We start from the raw sequence: 18,910 nt of genomic DNA on the forward strand, positions 1-18,910 counted from the left end.
TATATCTTTACATCTTTTTATTTTCCTTCTGAGTTTCAAGCTCTCTGAATATGCTGGTATTCTCTAAAAATGATGGAATTAGAAATCTCATTAGTATTTATATAGTTATTCAGTATTAAGGACCCTATAGTTCCTGAGCAGCAGCTCAAATCCCTGAACCTATAACAAACTTATTGCTGCAACCTTTGGGAAATGGGGAGAGGGAACATTTCAGGACTTTAAGATGCCTAGATACTATGGCTTATCTTAAATATCCCAGTAACCATCAAATCATGTTTAAAATTATTTTTGATTTGGAAAACAGTTTTGTATTGTACAAAGCTGTATAAATTAATAATGCCACCCATTCCCCAAACAACTAAGAAAACCAACAACAATATATGTTTTCTGCAACTCTTAGAAAAATAGCATTCTTCATTATAAACATTTTTTAAAAAATAATTTTCCATGTATTACAGGAAAGAGGGTAATGTAACAATTTGACAGAAATAATTCCACTCTGTTTTTAGCACTAAGCACAGTACCTGATATATACCAATCATTTATTGAGATGTCAAAACTAGTCATGAAAAAATATTCACTATTTTGAGAGAGGGAGAGAAGGAGATAAAGAGAGAGAAACAGAGACAGGGTTGAGGGGAGAGATAGAGAAAGGAAGATAAAAGGAAGAAGAGAGAATTAAGAAAAGGAAGAGGGGGGAGGGAGAGAAAGGGGGAAAGGCAAGAATAGGGGGAGGAGGAGGGAGAGGAAGAAGAGGGAATTAGGGAAGAAGAGGAAGATTTAGGAAGGGAGAAGGGAAGGGGGAAGGGAAAGGAGAGGGAGAAGAGAAGGGAGAGGGAAGGGAATGGGGAGGAAAAAGGAGGGGGAAGTAGGGAGAAGGAAAGAGAGGGGAGGGGGAGGGATGGAAGGAGAAGGGAGAGAGAGGGAGAAAGAGAGAATGAGCACATTTTAAAAGATGTCTTAATTCTTAAAGTCTTTCTGGCTCTCTGATATTATGTCATTGTTCTAGCTTTCTGATTATTTTCCTTAATTCCTCACTTTTGTTCAGCCATTCAGTTGTGTATGATTCTTTGTGATCCTTTACATCATAACATCCCAGTTCCTTTTTTCCTCCATTATCTCTTAAAATCTGTTTCAATGCTGTCTATTTCTTCCTCTGTTCTCCCCTTTTCTTTTTGCCTTTAATTTTCTCCAACATTAGCATCTTTTCCAATGAGTTCTGCCTTTTAATTTTGTGGCCAAAATATTTAATCTTCAGTTTCAGTATTTGACCTTTCAGTTAATAGCCTGCATTAATTTCTTTCAGTATTGACTGACTTGTTTTCTTTGCTGTCTAAAGGACTCTCAAAGGACTTCTCTAGCACCATAACATTAAATAGTCAATACTGCAGTGCTCAGCTTTCCTGCTAGTCCAACTCTCACAGCTATACATTGCTACTGAAAAATCATAGCATTAACTATATGGACTTTTGTTGGCAAGCTGATATCTCTGTCCCAATTTGCCATAGGTATCTATTATTTTGAAGACTTCAGTCATCATCTATAGGGATTTTTGTGCCCAAAAATATAAAACCTGATATGCCTGACATTTCTTTTTCTTCTATTTGCCAAGAAGTGTTAGGAGAGGTTGCCAAGATTAAGTTTCTTTCTTTCTTTTTTTTTTTTTCTTTTGATATTAGGCTTCCAGGCAGCTTTTACAATTTTTTAAAGAGACTCCTTAATTCTTCTTAACATTTGTTATCAGAAAATTCCTCATTGCTTTTCTTTTTATGTTTAGGTTATTTGCAACACGCACACAACTGCTTTTAGTCTTCCATTAATCGCCCATTTAAATACTCTTGACTCTTCATCTTTTTTTTTGTAGGATATTTTTACATAATTATTATTTTTAAAAGCATGGCCTATAATCTTACGTTACCATAGTACATTCATTTTTTTTCTCTCCTCCTACTTTTAGTAGCATTATAGTACTCATCTTATTGATAGCATTATCCAGTTACTGCTTTCATGGCACAAAGATTCAGTGGTACATATGAGGCCATATTTGCTTCTTGAATCATGCCTTCTAATTTGTCTTGTTTCTTACCTGAATTTGAAAATTGTACATGGACTTTTTAGCCCCTGAATTTTATTTCTAGTCATTTCTTGTAACCTGTCTTGTGGTCTTCTGAAAGTCTTCCCAACTGTTATTCTTCTTGTTTCATTTTAATCATACTTAATACTCTTTATCTTGGTAGATGTGAATAGTTAACTCTATCATTTTATTTTTTTTTTTACTTTAAACAACTTTCAATAAATACATATATTCTTATGAACTTCTATTCCTATACAAAAGTCATTACTTTGTATTATGCCAATATCCAGAAATCCAGATCCAATTTTATTTTATAATTTTCTTACATATCTTTTCATTAGCTTTTTTTTTCTTTCTGTATGATGATAATACCACTTGTTTCCCTATGTACTTCAAATAATATTTTCTAGGCTTCTTCTGACAATATTCTTTGTGTCCATGTGAAAGTCATTCAAAGTTGGAAGTAATTGCCAGTTGGACAACTATTGGGCAAATTTTTGGTTTGTATTCTGGCAAATGTTCCAAGAAAAACCAAACTTTCAGATAATGGTAAATGCAATAACTACCTCATAATCATGGAAAACCATCATTTCCCCAATAGCCACTATTTTTTGCCCCTCCTTTGACTCTAATTGGAATTCCTAACAATTTGGAATACAGAGGTAACCTTTGATCTTCAAATATTTTTTGTATTTTTACTTATTTCACTCAGTATTTCTCATTTTGAGTTCTAAATAATCTTCCTTTCTTTCCTTATCCATTAGAAATGCTAGCAATATGTGATAGATAAAAGGTGTAATGGTTGAGAAGACAAAATTTTAAGTTCTTGATTTATTTGTCATTTCCTGACAATGGCTTAATCAATAAGGACCAGTAGCCTTCCTCTACTTTGGATTCAGGAAGACAGACTTTTTTTGCATTAAAAACTATCAATTAAATGAGATCTATTAATTAAAATACCCTTAACCCTGATACAAAAGTAGAAATCTGATTTCTAATGGTAAAATAGTAGAAGCTTATCAAGTTGGGAATGGGAGAGTGAAAAGATATAATTAATTGAAATTGGTAAAATATGTCCTATCCCTAACTGCAAATCTAAGTAACATGGAAACAATAATTGATTGATCGGTATGGGAACAGTTTTCAAATAAGCCATGTGAAAAATTGTGAAAAAATTGCTTATATAAATAATAGGTAAACATGGCCTAGCTTTTTAGCAACAATCAGCAATTGCTGATTGAACAATTGCTCAAACAAAGCAACAAAGTCTTCTCACAATTCCCATAATTAAAAATGAAATTGTACTAGACCTGTGATTGAATGAAAAGGGAACTGATCTATATCCAGAATTGAGTTAGAAGATGTAGACAATGTAGTTTATTCCATACCCATAACCACTTGGTGATCTAATATCTCCAATATCCCTTTTGATTTACTGAGGCATATGTAACCTATTACTTCCAGGAATCATTCATCTATAAGCCAAATCTATAACTCATATTTATAAAGAGAAATTACTTAAGTCAGAATATAGATCAAACTACTTAGGGGGCTTACAATGACTAATTTTGAGAAGAACTATTTACATGTCATTATGGTCACTAAGAAAACTTAAATATAAGCCTCATGAAACAAAAAGGCATGAGAGTAAACCAATGAGCATCAATATCAACTAACAAGAAGTCTTTTGTATCCTGCTAAGCGATTTCCAATGCCTATTTAATATCACATTCGGTCTTGAGTCCTAAATACTCCATGTCATTAACTAATCCCTGGAAACCTTCTCTTGGACATTCTGGATTAGGTCTCATTCTCAGAGTAGCTCTGAGGGGTACTTTGTTTCTCTGATTTCAAATTAACTTGTAATGGTTCTGATAATTCGATAACATCTGTCAGGAACAAGATTTCATACAATATAGTATGACATTTAAAATTTTGTTTTTTAAACCTGAAACTTTAGAGGATATCACTTTCTATTTCTTTCTTTATCTAAAATCTGTATCTTAAAAAACAAACAAACAAACAAAAACTTAAAAAATTCCTAAGGGTCTAAATTGTAAAAAAAAAATATTCTGTCTTTTTAATTTTTTTTCAGATACTTTAAAAGTAGAAAAATAATTTCAATTCAAGTGTTGGGGATAGAAAAAGAAAATAATTGGAAAAACTGATTCTCAACCAAAAGGAGCTTATATTCTTTAGACCAGTAATTTAGGTTAGATCTATTAGAGTGGAGATAATTAATCATTTGACTCCTCACCTCTTTACCTTTCAGGGATTCAAAGCATACTTTAGAGAATGGTAGAAATAAATGTGAACATGAGTACCAGAAAAGGGGAAAAAAAACCTTTTCATTTCTACTGTTTCTGATATCCCTCCTTGAATCCATTAGCATTTATTTCCTAATTTATCATCTGACTCTAGTAAATTTTGATTTGTATGGCTCAGTCTTTTAAAGAGTGGAAGTGATATTTTATAGAGAATGTCATATTCCTTAAGATTTAAGGGAACTAGTTATTTATGTAGAGAATGTAGAGTTCTAGAGAATTTCCAATCTCTTGAGAAGAGTTTCATACATTTAGTCCTAGAATTGGGAGAATAATAATGGAATAAGACATAATATAGAGGAATAAAACTCAAGACTTTTATTTCTTCTGGTACTTTGAGCTGTTCAGATGTAAGGGGTCTGATGGATAGAAATATCTGGAATATTCAAATAATTTTTTTTAAGCTAGGTTCATGGGTTGTTTTCTTTCTTGAAAGTAGTCCAATGTTTTATACCAAGAATGAAAAGATAACTCAGTCAATGGAAAAAAAAATCAACATTTACTCTTTTCCAGGTACTGATCTCTGCACTGTGCTTATAAATTCAAAAGTGATGAAGTTCCTACTTGAAAAAGCTTATAATTTAATAGAGGAAGTTTTGGCCACAGAAAAGAAAAGTTTTGTTCCAGATTCTCAGGGATAGTATAACAATAATTTTGCTTGTTTTATTGGTATACCTAAAGAATTTTCTACACTGGTAAGTAAGAAAGGTGAGAATGGACATTTTTTTTCAAGTCATTGAAAAAAAGGGAGGATTGTAAAAGAATGACAATGCAATAATTTTGAAATAGGAAAGAAAAGGCAGGTCAAACCATGTACTTTAGAAACTTCATGTGCATGATCTTCATGGTACATAAAGAAAAAACCAGCATAAGTACAATTCACAAAGCAGAAAAATAAAATTCAGGGCAGATTGGAAAGCAAGGGAAATGATGAAAACAATCAACAAACAAATAGGTGTTATGGATTTACTATGTACTGTACTCTGTAATATGGTTTAGGGATACAACTATAGAATGGCACATTCTCTACTCACAAGGAAGATGAGGAAAATACAAAATAGATATATATGTATAATGCCATTGTTTTTTATCTTTAATTTTCATAAAAGCCCAATGACATCTCAGGAATTGTCTTGACTTGTACTTGAATTAGATTTAAGTGAGGCAGAGTTGCAGAGAGTCATCAACTTTACTCTCTTTCCCAGGATCATCTTGGAACCAGGGGAAGAAAAAAAGTCTAGATGATTGGATATAGCCTGAGATGCAGTGGAGGACCCTGATATCTTCAAAGTCCTACCAAGTTCTATGCACACCACAGGGCCTGGTTAGTCACCTTCATAATCTTTGGGACAAATTGTTCTCATCTATACCTTCTGCTGGGGAAAGGAAATAAGCCAAAATTCACAAAAGTGGTTAAATAATAGGTGCTTTGTGATGAGAGGGCAGAAAGTAATACCAGAAGATATTATGTGCATCCAAAAGAAACAGAGAAGATTATGTAAGACACAGATAAGGAGAGAGTGCATTCAGTGCTTGTAGAATGATCAGTATAAAGGCAAAAATAGGACACATATTGCAGTAATTTAAATTCATCATGTAATATTTAGATATAGTTGACAAAACGTGGCTGTACCTTCTAGAAAAAATACTCTTTGAACAATCTATTTTTCTATCTATTAAGGTCTGAAGTAAGGTGAACCAGTTTGAGTAGAGAGAAAGAGTTGTACTCAGAGTTTTTGTGGAGGTCAAAAAACAAACTTTGTCAACAGAATCTATAGGTGGCCTAATTGAAATAGAAAAGTTCTTTAAAGGCAGAAGGTTCATGTGTCTGATGAGTCAAGCAATTACTTCTAAGACATGGATGGATAAGGTCCTAGACCTTGAATTCAAGAACATGAAATTTTATCAACCACTAAATCTGAAGTACCTTGTGTCCAGCTCTGTTTTTACACTTGCCATTCATGGAATAACCCTAATAAAGTAATAAAGATGCAATATGACAGTTACTTCTGCAGATGCTCCTCAAAGGCAGAAGTGTAGATTAAAAGAAAATCTTTCCTATAGCCAAAGGTGAAATGTTAGAAGTGAATGTGTCAGTGGAAATAACATTAGAGAACACTCTATACCACATTTGTTCTTGTTCTCTAATGACCATTGAGCCTTTCTTTTCCTTGTAGTTGAAGTCTCTTATTAAATGTTAAATTATGAATTCCTTGAGAAGAGGGACATTGTTTTTCTATTACTTAGAATAATGATTTGCATATAATAAATTCTTAACAAAATTCTTCCTTTTTTTCCTCCCCCTATCCCACCCAGTAATTTACTCATTCATAAGGTGAACAAGAGAAGGAATTTTTGATATTGCTATAGTTATCAACTTGAGATATTGGGAGGATCAACATATACTTTGAAAGATTTTAACTGGATCATTGGTGATCTTGTACTGAAACTTAATGGAGAAACTAGCATAATTCTCTATCTGTTTATCTATATTTGCCTATCTATTCATTGGTATTGACATACATTAATATTTGCATTTATCATTATTTATTATTATCTTTTATCAATCTAACTGAATTATAGTTATGGAAAAAGAGACTTTCATCATAATTCTGACTCTCATAAATTTCTGAAATATGATTCAATTTTGCTTAGAGCTGACCATCCATGAAGAATGTCTAAAATATTTTTTCAAAAAGTTTTTTTTTTCCTGCTGTAATGTCTTTTCCTAAAAGTCAGCTATAAGACATGAGATTCTGCCCAAGAAGAGCATTATTAATGTGATGATCAAAAAGCGTGACTTGAAAATGAAATGTGAGTGGTATTAGGAAGTAAGTGGATGAATATTCTGATATAAAATGAACTTTCAGGATAATGTCAATAGTGCTGAAGTTATGAATGAGCTGAGATTAACAAGGAAAAAAGTGGGGATTTTGGAAAGTGTTTGTTTTTAAGTCTTGTTGATAAAAAGTCTAAGATTTTTGACTCTTTACTCACATGGACTGGGTTTTGGACATTGGACTGAGTTTCTATTCCTTTAGTTACTGTCCTTATTTCATAGTAAGACCAGAGAAATCCCTCTATATATCATAGGCTTTAAAAACTGTTCAATATTCATGAAATATTATTTCTTAACTCTACAATCCCTCTTTCCAACTTTGATCTCAAGTTTTCTCTACTCTTTGCATTTCTAAACAGAAGCTTGTGATGGAGTAGATCACTATCCACCGAATCACTAATATGCCACACTAATATGCCACTTGAAGAAATTAGAGGACATGAGAGCTCTCTACTTAGGTGTCAGTGAATAGTATATGCCTGTCTTATTTCTCACATGATACTAACCAACTGTGTTGTGCTGGTTTTGTTAGATTGACTCTTGATCAGAAAGAATGTAAGGAAAATGTGGGATCAGTGTATTAGAAAATCACTGTCAAGGTAAGACTGATGGATTATATGATTATTATTTCTGTTCATCTTAAATAAACTTCTGTATGGAATGATTTATTCCTAATCAGTGTGTGTGTCTCATTTACCCACATTATGATATTTGGAATACTTTACCCTCTAATCCATGAATTGTTCCTTGGAACTGCAAATTGGTCAGTATCAGCTGCATCAAATAATCTGTGTGTCTGTACATTGACTATGCATATAAATGAGAGATGTGGGTTAATTATCAAGACCCAATGTATAGGAACTTTTTCTTTTCCCCTATTTATTGCAATGGATAGAAACCTAGTGTAAAACAATTTCTTCTAGTTAAGTGTGGAAATAGAGTACTGAGTTCCTCAGATGTATTAAGTAATACACTAAGATAAATGGCTTCCATATCCTCTTTTCTTTAATTATTATAAACCTGTGGAAAATTTAAAAAAGGAATCTCTAAGACCAAACATCTTACCTGCCTCAGCAAAAGAAACACCTGAATATTACATAGTTATGCACTATGGTCATAGACCTTGTATATCATACCTGGTATAGTTCAGTAAATGCTTTCCTTAGGAGCAATTTTCTTTTCTCAATAAAGTATTGCCATTAAAGTATAGGAAAATTCCAAGTGAGGAAGAACAATAAGAAAACAAATATCAATTTGGCTTAATTAAAAGAAAAAAGAAAACTCAAATAAAATATCAAGGATCAGATGCTGATAAATTTCAGTGTAATACATATTTGTGTATTCATTTGAAATATAAATAGGTTAACATTCTGTGATTAAAAAAAGTTCAATCTTTAATTTATCTCTCAAAGCCTTTCAGGGTTAAATTGGGATGCTCAGAGGAATTCCAAACAAAAACTAACTTTTTTTTTTCTCCCAAAGAGGAAACAAAGGGTAAAGATATGGAATGGATCCAAGAGAAAAGAAGCTAACTCATTATTTTAGTTCCCCCCTTTTCCCCCTAAGGATAAGGATATGGAATGGATCCAAGGAAAAATAAATTAACTCATTATTTCACTTTTTTTCCCCCCCTCTGGTGCAGGAATGAGTGAGTTCTGATGAAAATATACTGGTTTTATCTTTTATGTATACATGATTCAAAATTGTTCAGGGAGAAGAAAAAAGTAGCTCCTAGTAAGATTGGAGTCAGTTTAAAATGAAGTAGGAGCTTTTTGTTAGGAACTCTCTAAGCTTCCATAAATTTTGTTATTTTGGCCCAACTGGAACATTAATTCAGTCTACTCTTCATTGTTTCCTCCTAGTCTGTTCAATCAAAAGAAAAAAAAAAAGGAAAGAAAAAAAAAAAGTAAAATAAAGAAATAAAAAGACCCTATTACTTTGTTCTAAGGATAAAAGTCTTATGAATTCACAGGGATTTGTAGTAATATTTTAAAAATGGTTGGTTTGGGTACAAATTATAACATGGTTTTCTTTCTTTTTTTATTAATAGTTTTTATTTACCTGATACATGCATGGGTAATTTTACAACATTGACAATTGTCAAACCTCTTGTTCTAATTTTTCCCCTCCCCCCTGGTTGGCAGGTTGACCAATACATGTTAAATATGTTAAAGTATAAATTAAATATAATATGTGTATACATGTCCAAATAGTTGTTTTGCTGTACAAAAAGAATTGGACTTTGAAATATTGTATAATTAGCCTGTGAAGGAAATCCAAAATGCAGGCGGACAAAATTAGAGGGATTAAGAATTCTATGTAGTGGTTCATAGTCATCTCCTAGAGTTCTTTCGCTGGATGCAGCTGGTTCAGTTCATTATTGCTCTATTGGAACTTATTTGGTTCATCTCATTGTTAAAAATGGCCACATCCATCAGAATTAATCATCATATAGTATTGTTGTTGAAGTATACAATGATCTCCTGGTCCTACTCATTTCACTCAGCATCAGTTCTTGAAGTCTCTCCAGGCCTTTCTGAAATCATCCTATTGGTCATTTCTTACAGAACAATAATATTCCATAATATTCATATACCACATTTTATTCAGCCAATCTCCAATTGATGGGCATCCACATAGCTTCCAGTTTCTGGCCACCACAAAGAAGGCTGCCACAAATATTCTTGTACATACAGGTCCCTTTCCCTTCTTTAAGATCTCTTTGTGATATAAGTCCATTAGTAACACTGCTGGGTCAAAGGGTATGCACTGTTTGATAACTTTTTGAGCATAGTTCCAAATTGCTCTCCAGAATGGCTGGATATATTCACATTTCCACCAACAATGTAGCAGTGTCCCTGTTTTCCCTCATCCCTTCCAACATTCTGCATTATCTTTCCCTGTCATTCTAGCCAATCTGACAGGTGTGTAGTGGTATCTCAGAGTTATCTTAATTTGCATTTCTCTGATTAATAATAACTTGGAGCATCTTTTCATATGACTAAAAATAGTTTCAATTTCTTCATCTGAGAATTGTCTGTTCATATCCTTTGACCATTTATCTATTGGAGATTGGCTTGATTTCTTATAAAGTAGAGTCAATTTTCTATATATTTTGGAAATGAGATCTTTATCAGAACCTTTGACTGGAAAAATGTTTTCCCGGTTTATTGTTTCCCTTCTAATCTTGTCTGCATTAGTTTTGTTTGTGCAAAAACTTTTCAATTTGATATAATCAAATTTTTCTACTTTGTGATTATAATAATGATCTCCAGTTCTTTGGGTGTAAATTCATTCCTCTTCCACAGGTTTCTAATTTTCCCAGAATTTTTTGTCAAACATTGAGTTCTTATCCCAAAGGCTGGGGTCCTTGGGTTTGTTAAACAAAAGATTATTAGAGTTATTGATTATTTTGTCCTTTGGACCTAACCTATTCCACTGATCAACTAGTTTATTTCTTAGCCAATACCAAGTGATTTTGGTAACCGCTGTTTTATAATATAATTTTAGATCTGATACAGCTAGGCCCCCTTCATTTGATTTTTTTTTTCATTAATTCCCTTGAAATTCTTGACCTTAGTTGTTATTTTTTCTAGGTCATTAAAATTTTTTTAAAATTAATTTTGTAATTATATATATTTTTAACAGTACATATGCATGAGTAATTTTTTTTTACAACATTATTTCTTGTATTCATTTTTCCAAATTTTCCCTTCCCTCCCTCTACTCCCTCTGCTAGATGACAGGCAATCCCATACATTTTACATGTGCTACAGTATAGCCTAGATACAGTATATGTGTGTAAATTCGATTTTCTTGTTGCATGGTAAGAATTGGATTCCGAAGGTATAAGTAACCTGGGTAGAAAGACAGTAGTGCAAACAGTTTACATTCAAATCCCAGTGTTCCTTCTCTGGGTGTAGCTGTTTCTGTCCATCACTGATCAACTGGAAATGAATTTGATCTTCTTTATGTTGAAGATATCTACTTCAATCAGAATATATCTTCATACAGTATTGTTGTTGAAGTGTATAGTGATCTCCTGGTTCTGCTCATTTCACTCAGCATCAGTTCATGCAAGTCTCTCCAAACCTCTCTGAATTCATCCTGCTGGTCATTTCTTACAGAGCAATAATATTCCATAACCTTCATATACCATAATTTACCCAACCATTCTCCAATTGATGGACATCCATTCATTTTCCAGTTTCTAGCCACTACAAAAAGAGCTGCCACAAACATTTTGGCACATACAGGTCCCTTTCCCATCTTTAGTATTTCTTAGGGATATAAGCCCAGTAGCAGCACTGCTGTCCTCTTGTTGTTGCCATGTACCTCTCCTGGTTCTAGACATTTCGTTAGCATCATCAGTTCATGTAAGTCTCTCCAAACCTTTCTGAAATTATCCTCCTGATCATTTCTTATAGAATAATAATATATTGATTTATTAGTCAATGCCTGCCAATTGCTTAACAAATAGTAGCCAATAGCCTTCCTCTACTTTGTCACTGGACACTGGATTCAAGGGGAGACAAACTTTTTTTACATTAAGACCTTTTTTACATTAACTAAATGAGACTCATTAATTAAAATACATCAACTGGGATACAAAATTAGGCAATCTGATTCTAATTGGTGGAATATTAATACTTTACTAAGTTAGGAGGGGGAGAGTGAAAAGGCACAATTAATTGAAATCAGTAAAAAAGGTATCCTACCCCTAACTCCAAAAGTCTGTGAACAAACTAATGAACTTGGAAACAATAATTGATTGATCAGTATGGGACTGGTTTTCAAATAAGATAAATGAGATCCTTGAAATGTATAATTGTGAAAAAATTGCTTATGTAATCACACCAAATTTCTGGTCACTACAATCTAGATCCTCATTTAAAACAATAGGTAGAAGTGGTCCAGCTTCCCAGCAAGAGTGGACTAGGTTCAAACAGAGCAACAAAGTCTTCTCACAGTTCTTGTAATTAAAAAATAAATTATATTAAACCATGACTGAATAAAAAGGGAACTGAACTATATCCAGAATTGAGTTATAAGATAGAGCAGTAGGATTTAACGCCATACACATAACCACTTGGTGATCTAATCAATGCACTGTCCCCCATTTGATTCACTGGGGAATGTGCATCCTATTCCTCTTAGGGGTCATTCATCTATAAGCCAAATCTATAATTCATATGTTCAGAGAAATTATTTAAGTCAGAATATAAATCAAACTTTTTAGAGGTCTTACAAGTGACTAATTTTGAAGGAAGCTATTTACATATCTCTATGGTCAGTAAGAAAAGCATAAACACCATGAAACAAACCAAAATAAACAAAACATGAAACAAGCATTAATATCAGCTAACAAGAAGTCTCTAGCACTGATAATCCATTCCCAATGTCCATTTAATCATCACATTTTTGTCTTGAGTCCTAAAGATGCTATATAGTCAAGTGATCTCTGGAAACCTGTTGGATATTCTGGAGTAGGCTTCATTCTTACAGTAGCTCTGAAAGGGGCTCTGTTTCTCTGATTCCAAATTACTTGTAATAATTCTGATAATTCTGCTAATATCTGAAAGTAACACAATTTTGTACAATATGATATAACACCTTAAATTTTGTTTTTCCAACTTGAAAATTTAGAGGATATTTCTTTCTGTTTCTTTCTTTATTTAAAACCTACACATGAAGTATAAATCTTAAAAAATTCCTGCGAGTCTATATTGTAAAAAATAAATCTTCTTTTAAATTTTTTTTCAAATACTTTAAAATTGGGGAAACAATTTCACTTTAGGAGTTGGAATAGAAAACAAAATTCCTGAAAAACTAATTCCCAACCAAGAGGAGTACATTCTTTGGATCAATAATTTAGGTTAGATCTATTACAATGGAGATAATTAATCATTTGACCCATCACTTCTTTACCTTTCAGGGATTGAAAACGTACTTTAGAGAACTGTAGAAATAAATGTGACATGAGTATCAGAAAAGGAGAAAAGAAAACCTTTTCATTTGCACTGTTTCTTGAACTCCTTGAACCCATTAATAATAAATATTAGTGGAGTTAGAGTTTATGTCCTAATTTACCAGCTAATTCTGCATGAGTATTGAGTAGTATGGTTTAGTCTTTTAGAGAGTAGTCATGGTATTTCAAAGACAATGTCAAGTCCCTTAGATTTAAGGGAGCCAGTTATGTAGGTAGAGGATGTAGAGTTCTGGAGCATTTTCAGTCTCCAGAAGATGTTCATACATATGGTCCCAGTGCTAGGAGAATAATAACAGACTAGGACAATACAGAAAAGAAAAAATCTATGACTTTTATTTCTTTATTTTGAGCTGTTCAGATGCATTTCCTGATGCATAAGAATATCTGGAATAGTCACAGAGTCTTGTTTCTCCAACAAATTATTTTTATTTTTGAAGGTAAACTAAGGTTTTATATTAAGAATGAAAAGGTACATCAATGAAAAAGTACATTAAAGAAAAAACAAAAAAAAATTCTTCAGTATTTAATCTCTTCTAGGCACTGATCTCTGCTCTGTGCTTACAAATGCAAAAGTGACCAAATTCATATTTTCAAGAGCTTATATTTTAATAGAGGGAGTTATAGCCATGGAAAAGAAAAATTTTGTTCCAGGAGTCTCAGGGAAAGTATAACAATAACAATAATTTTGTTTTATTTGTTTGTGTAGCTAGAGAACCTTGGGCACAAATAAATAAGAAAAGTGACAATACATAGCCTTTTTTTTTTCATTGTGTAAGTCTTTGGGAGAGGGAGAATTATAATAGATTGACAAAGGTAATAATTTTGCAATAGGATAGAAAAGGCAGCTCAAATTATGTACTTCAGAAGATTCACGTGCATGATGTTCATAGAGGATAAGGAAGGAACCAGTATAAGTACAATTCACAAAGCCGAAAAATAAAATTCAGGACAGGTTGGAAAGCAAGAGACTGATGAAGACGATCAATAAACAAATAAGCTTTAAGGACTTACTATGCATTGTACACTGTAATATTCTAAAGGGTTACAAGTATAGAATGGCATAATGAAGATGAAGGAGATTCAAAATATCTCTATCTCTTTATCCTTAATTTTCAGAGAAGACCAATGACAGGTAATATCTTGACTTGCATGTGACTTGGATTTAAGTGAGACAGAGTTGCACAGAGTCATCACCTTCACTCTCTTTTCCAGTGTCATCTCAGCCCAGTGGTAGAAAGGAAGTTTAGATAACTGGACATAGCCCGAGATGTTGTAGAGGATCTTGGCATCTTTAAAGTCCTAAACACACCCCAGGACCTGCTTCAGCCCCCTTCATGTCCATCATGTACCTCCTTTTGGGGAAAGTCTTCACATGCATGAATAGCAAAAACAAAGGCAATAAATCTAAATGCATAAAAGTGGTTAAATACAAGATGCTTTGTGGTGGGAGGGAAAGAAGTAACATAAATGATGTTATTTTAGGTGCCCCTAAAAGGAAGAGAAAAGGAGAGAGTGCATTCAAGATTTGTGGAATGATCAGCACAAAGACAAAGCCAGGAGACATAGTATCTTGTATAAAAAGTAGAGAGAAATCCAGTTCTACTATATTACCAAATTTGAGAAAATTCATAATGTCCAGTGAGCCTGTAACCATTTATCGGGCTTGTATCTTTAATGAAGTGCTTCCAAACATGAATAGAGGAGCTTTTATTTTTGGTCCATTTAGGCAATAAAAAGATGCTAAAGTTTATTGAGTACTGAATTACTTTATTAAATTTGTGCTTAAGTAAATTTAGTAGTCCTGTGTAGGATGTTCTGCAGAAGTGAGATACTTGATTTAGAGAAGTCAGGTAGAAATCTGTTATAATAATTTAGTTTAGGAAAGATAAAGATCTGAACTAAGACATGAGACATGAGATTCTACCCAAAAAGAGCATTGTGAATGAAAAAAAAAAGTATTAATGGGACGATAAAAACAAACAAACAAACAAACAAAAAAAATCAGTGACTTGAAGATAAGATGAAGTAGAATTATGAGGTAATAGGATAAATATATATAAAAAAGTTTATATTCTGATATGAAGTGAATTGTCAGAATAATGTCCAGAGTGTTCAAGCTGAGAATGAGCTCAGACTAGCAAGGAAAAATAAGGATCAAGGAAAAGTCAGGATTACTTCTTCATTTGGATAAGATGGTGATAATTCACCATACCAGGATAGGGGTTCCTTTATTTTTATTTTACATCTTTATCATTGGATAAGGAGAATGAGTTTTTCCACTGAAAAGGACAGAACAAAATGTGTAATAGATTTGGTATTCTAAGTAAAAGGATCCTGAGAGTACTTAGTAACTGGAAGAGAGGAATGATGTTTATTGGTGCTGAAAGAAGTGGCAGATGTCCTTTTAAAGCCATAGTTCATTATTTTAGAAATATCGATTAGAAAAGGAGAGTTCTATCAGACTGACTTATTATTTTCTGACAATATCAGTTTATCCTTAGATATATTTACCATGTGACTTAATGGAAATTTCTCTAATTTTCTCATATTTGATAACAATTCACCATGTACAGCGACATATTTGAAATAGTTTACCTTGCATTCCACTTTCAAGGACTTATGATTTCATCCTTGGACAACTTGCTATACCCTCCTGAATCGATATATTGAGGAATACACACAACCACAAATGGTATAACCAACTTGACAAAATCATGGCAATATTAATTGGTTGAACAAAAGAAACTGTATTTTAAAAAATGAAAACATGATGATAGGCAGGAAGAAAATTGATTATAGTACTTCTAGATCTCAATCTACATTACAAAATTGTAAGCAACAGAACCAGAGTTTGTTTAAAAAATAGGTAGCTCAGTAGAAGAGACTAGAAAAAAAGAGAATTAGAAGCCATGAAACTCAATAACCTAGTTTTTTTTTTTAATAAAATTGAAAATACAAATTACCTTAAAAAACCTCTTTTTTGAAGGGGGGATAAAATATATATTGGAAAATCTGGAAAGTAATCTGGTAGGAAGTAAACTTTGACCAATAACTTATGCCATGTTCCACAACACATTTGAAATAGATACATGATCTTAATATTAAAGATTATATAATACATAATTAGAAGAGAAACAGTTCATATGCCAGAGTGGGGGGTTTCATCTTCTTGAAAGATTGTGAGTCATTTGGCTAGTATAGCCTTGCTCTTGGTAATGTATTGGACAGAGGCAGAGAGGCAATGAGCAATCTTAGATTAGGCATTAATTACTGGGTTTTTGTTTTGTAAATCATGGAGTTATCTGCAGTTGCTTTGCTTTGATATGTCAAAAGTTATGAAAGGTTGTAAGGATTAGACATAATTAATGTTTATTTCTCCATCTCCTTCTTTTGTCCATGTGAGCAGAATTTATGCAGAATTCTTCATCAAATAAATGATAGATGCAATTGCAAGAGCTAGAATAAATAGCTTTGATTACTTAAAACTAAAAAAAAATCTCTGCATACACAAAATTAATGCATAGGTTTAATATAACAACAAGGAAAAGAAGTTGAAAGGAAAAACATTTTTTGAATCAAACTTCTTTGAGAATTAATACTCCAGGTAGCCATGGCTTATGAAATGTCATCAAAGGATATGAGGAAACATTTCTCACAAGAAGTCAAAGTATTTACTACCACATGAAAGAATGCTCCAAATCAGTAAAAATGAGCCATATAAATCAACCTAATCCTGGGGTTTCATCTCATATCGTACAAATTGGATGATACTAAAAATGTCAATAGTCAAAGTTGGAAGGTTTGTGCAATAGTATGCACACTAATATTTTATTGGTTGATCTATGAAATAGTTAAACCATTTTGGAAAGCAGTTTGGAATTATGATAATAAAATGATTAAAATTACATGTTTTTTTGAACTAGAGATTACATAATTGAAGTATAGCCTCGGAAAGAAATAAGGAGGAAAAAAAAGACCTAATATATGCCAAAAGATGTATAGCAGCACTTTTTGTGATAAGAAAAAATTGGAATCAAAGCAAAGATACAAATTTTATTACTGGAATGTATCTGACTATTATTAAGCTTTATTTCTTAATGTGATACTTGTGCCATAATCATACCTTTTTTTCTACTCTTGGTTTATTTTGAGTTGACATCTGGGTAGATCTCTACTACCTGGAACGAGACTCCGCCAGATTTTTAAAGTCCAGAGTATTGAATCTTCAGTTTCCTTTATAGTATGCTAAGATAGAGTTCTAATGATATCAGAAATTTTAAGAATAACTTTGGTGATCTGAGTGAGGCCATATAGGCAGGTTAAATGCCTTGATTAGTTTCATTGTGAATTCTTTAAGTTTCTAATCACTCGGGAGCTTTTTTTGGAAGAAAATTCTAATCTAGCTGTCACTAGATATAAAACTTTGTAGACTACAGTGTCCCTGGCAGAAATCTGTTTCAGTTATGCAGTTCTTGGTTTGCTTTCCTTATTTTGGTTTTGTGGCAGGCTCTCCTTTTCATTGTCTATAGCATACCATTTCATGTCTTTTTTCCTGTACTTTTTTGGTGGAAAAATTTTCAATGTAGGTGGTTATTGGATTTCTTGATTATTATTTAAATTTTTAGTTTTACTAGTTATAGTTTGCAAGAGCTTGGCTGCCTATCTCAGTTGACTGGAAGTTGGAGATCTCTGGCCTTTAAGGAGCCTGAGCTTAAAATCTCTTAAACTAACCAATTGCTATTAATTCACATCTCCCATCTTTCAGTCATCTATTGGTGTAGTTTTCAAATTTATCATAGCCTCTATCCATATTCATAAAAACCTGTTCATTAACTCTATAATTCTCCTTTCCAACTTTGATCTCAAGTTTTTTCTGCTTTTTGCATTTCTAAGCAGAAATTTGTGATGGAATAGATTACTATCCACTGAATCCCTAATATGCCACTTTAAGAAATCAGAGAACATGGGAGATCTCTACTTAGGTCTCAGTGAATAGTCTTTGCCTGTCTACTTCTCACATGATGCCAACCAATTGTGTTGTGCTGATTTTATTAGACTGACTCTTTAGGTCAGAAGTTAAGGAAAATGTGGAATCAGTGAATAGTTTTCCCAAAATTAACTTTGTTAGAAAATCATTGTTAAGGTAGAGTGATGGATTTAATAATTGTTATTTCCTATTGTTCTTAAACTTCTTCTGTATGGGATGATTTATTCCTAATAGTGTGTGGGTCCTATTTGCCCAAATAGTTATATTTGGAATATTTCCCCCCATAATCTGTGAACTGCTGCTTAAAAGTGAGAATTGGTCAGTTTCAGCTACATCAAACAATCCATTTTTTCTGTGCACTATCCATATATATGAATATAAGAGGCATGCATTGATCATTGTAAGGGGCCTTTAAATGGGTGCCACAGTGCATCAGGAGATTGAGGCCCGGAAGTAAATTCTGTGGATATTAGGACTGCCCTTGGGCGGGATCCTGGCCATATTGAGATAGCTTCGTAATGGGTGACTCTCTCGCTGATTGGCTGTGTGTGTGACCTCACAGGCCCTATGTAAGCCCACTGCAGGCAGCAATAGCCCTCTTTAATCTGGTGCTCTTCACCCTGGCTCCCTAGCCTGGGTGGCTAAGCCGAGATGGATAGCCAACAGAGGTAAGGATTTTGGTAGTGAACACGTGGGT

The 18,910-nt window shown here is 33.0% G+C and overlaps 1 long non-coding RNA gene across 1 annotated transcript in view; it reads left to right on the plus strand.

Moving 5' to 3' along the window:
• LOC141566219 (uncharacterized) overlaps positions 1-18,910 on the plus strand; it is a 76,677-nt gene that overhangs the window by 27,164 nt on the left and 30,603 nt on the right. Inside the window, exon 2 of the long non-coding RNA XR_012489253.1 lies at positions 5,604-5,722. This is a non-coding gene — a long non-coding RNA (uncharacterized LOC141566219). The remainder of the gene's footprint in view (positions 1-5,603; positions 5,723-18,910) is intronic.

The sequence above is a fragment of the Sminthopsis crassicaudata genome, chromosome 4, assembly GCF_048593235.1.
Source record: "Sminthopsis crassicaudata isolate SCR6 chromosome 4, ASM4859323v1, whole genome shotgun sequence".
Lineage (NCBI taxonomy): Eukaryota > Metazoa > Chordata > Mammalia > Dasyuromorphia > Dasyuridae > Sminthopsis > Sminthopsis crassicaudata.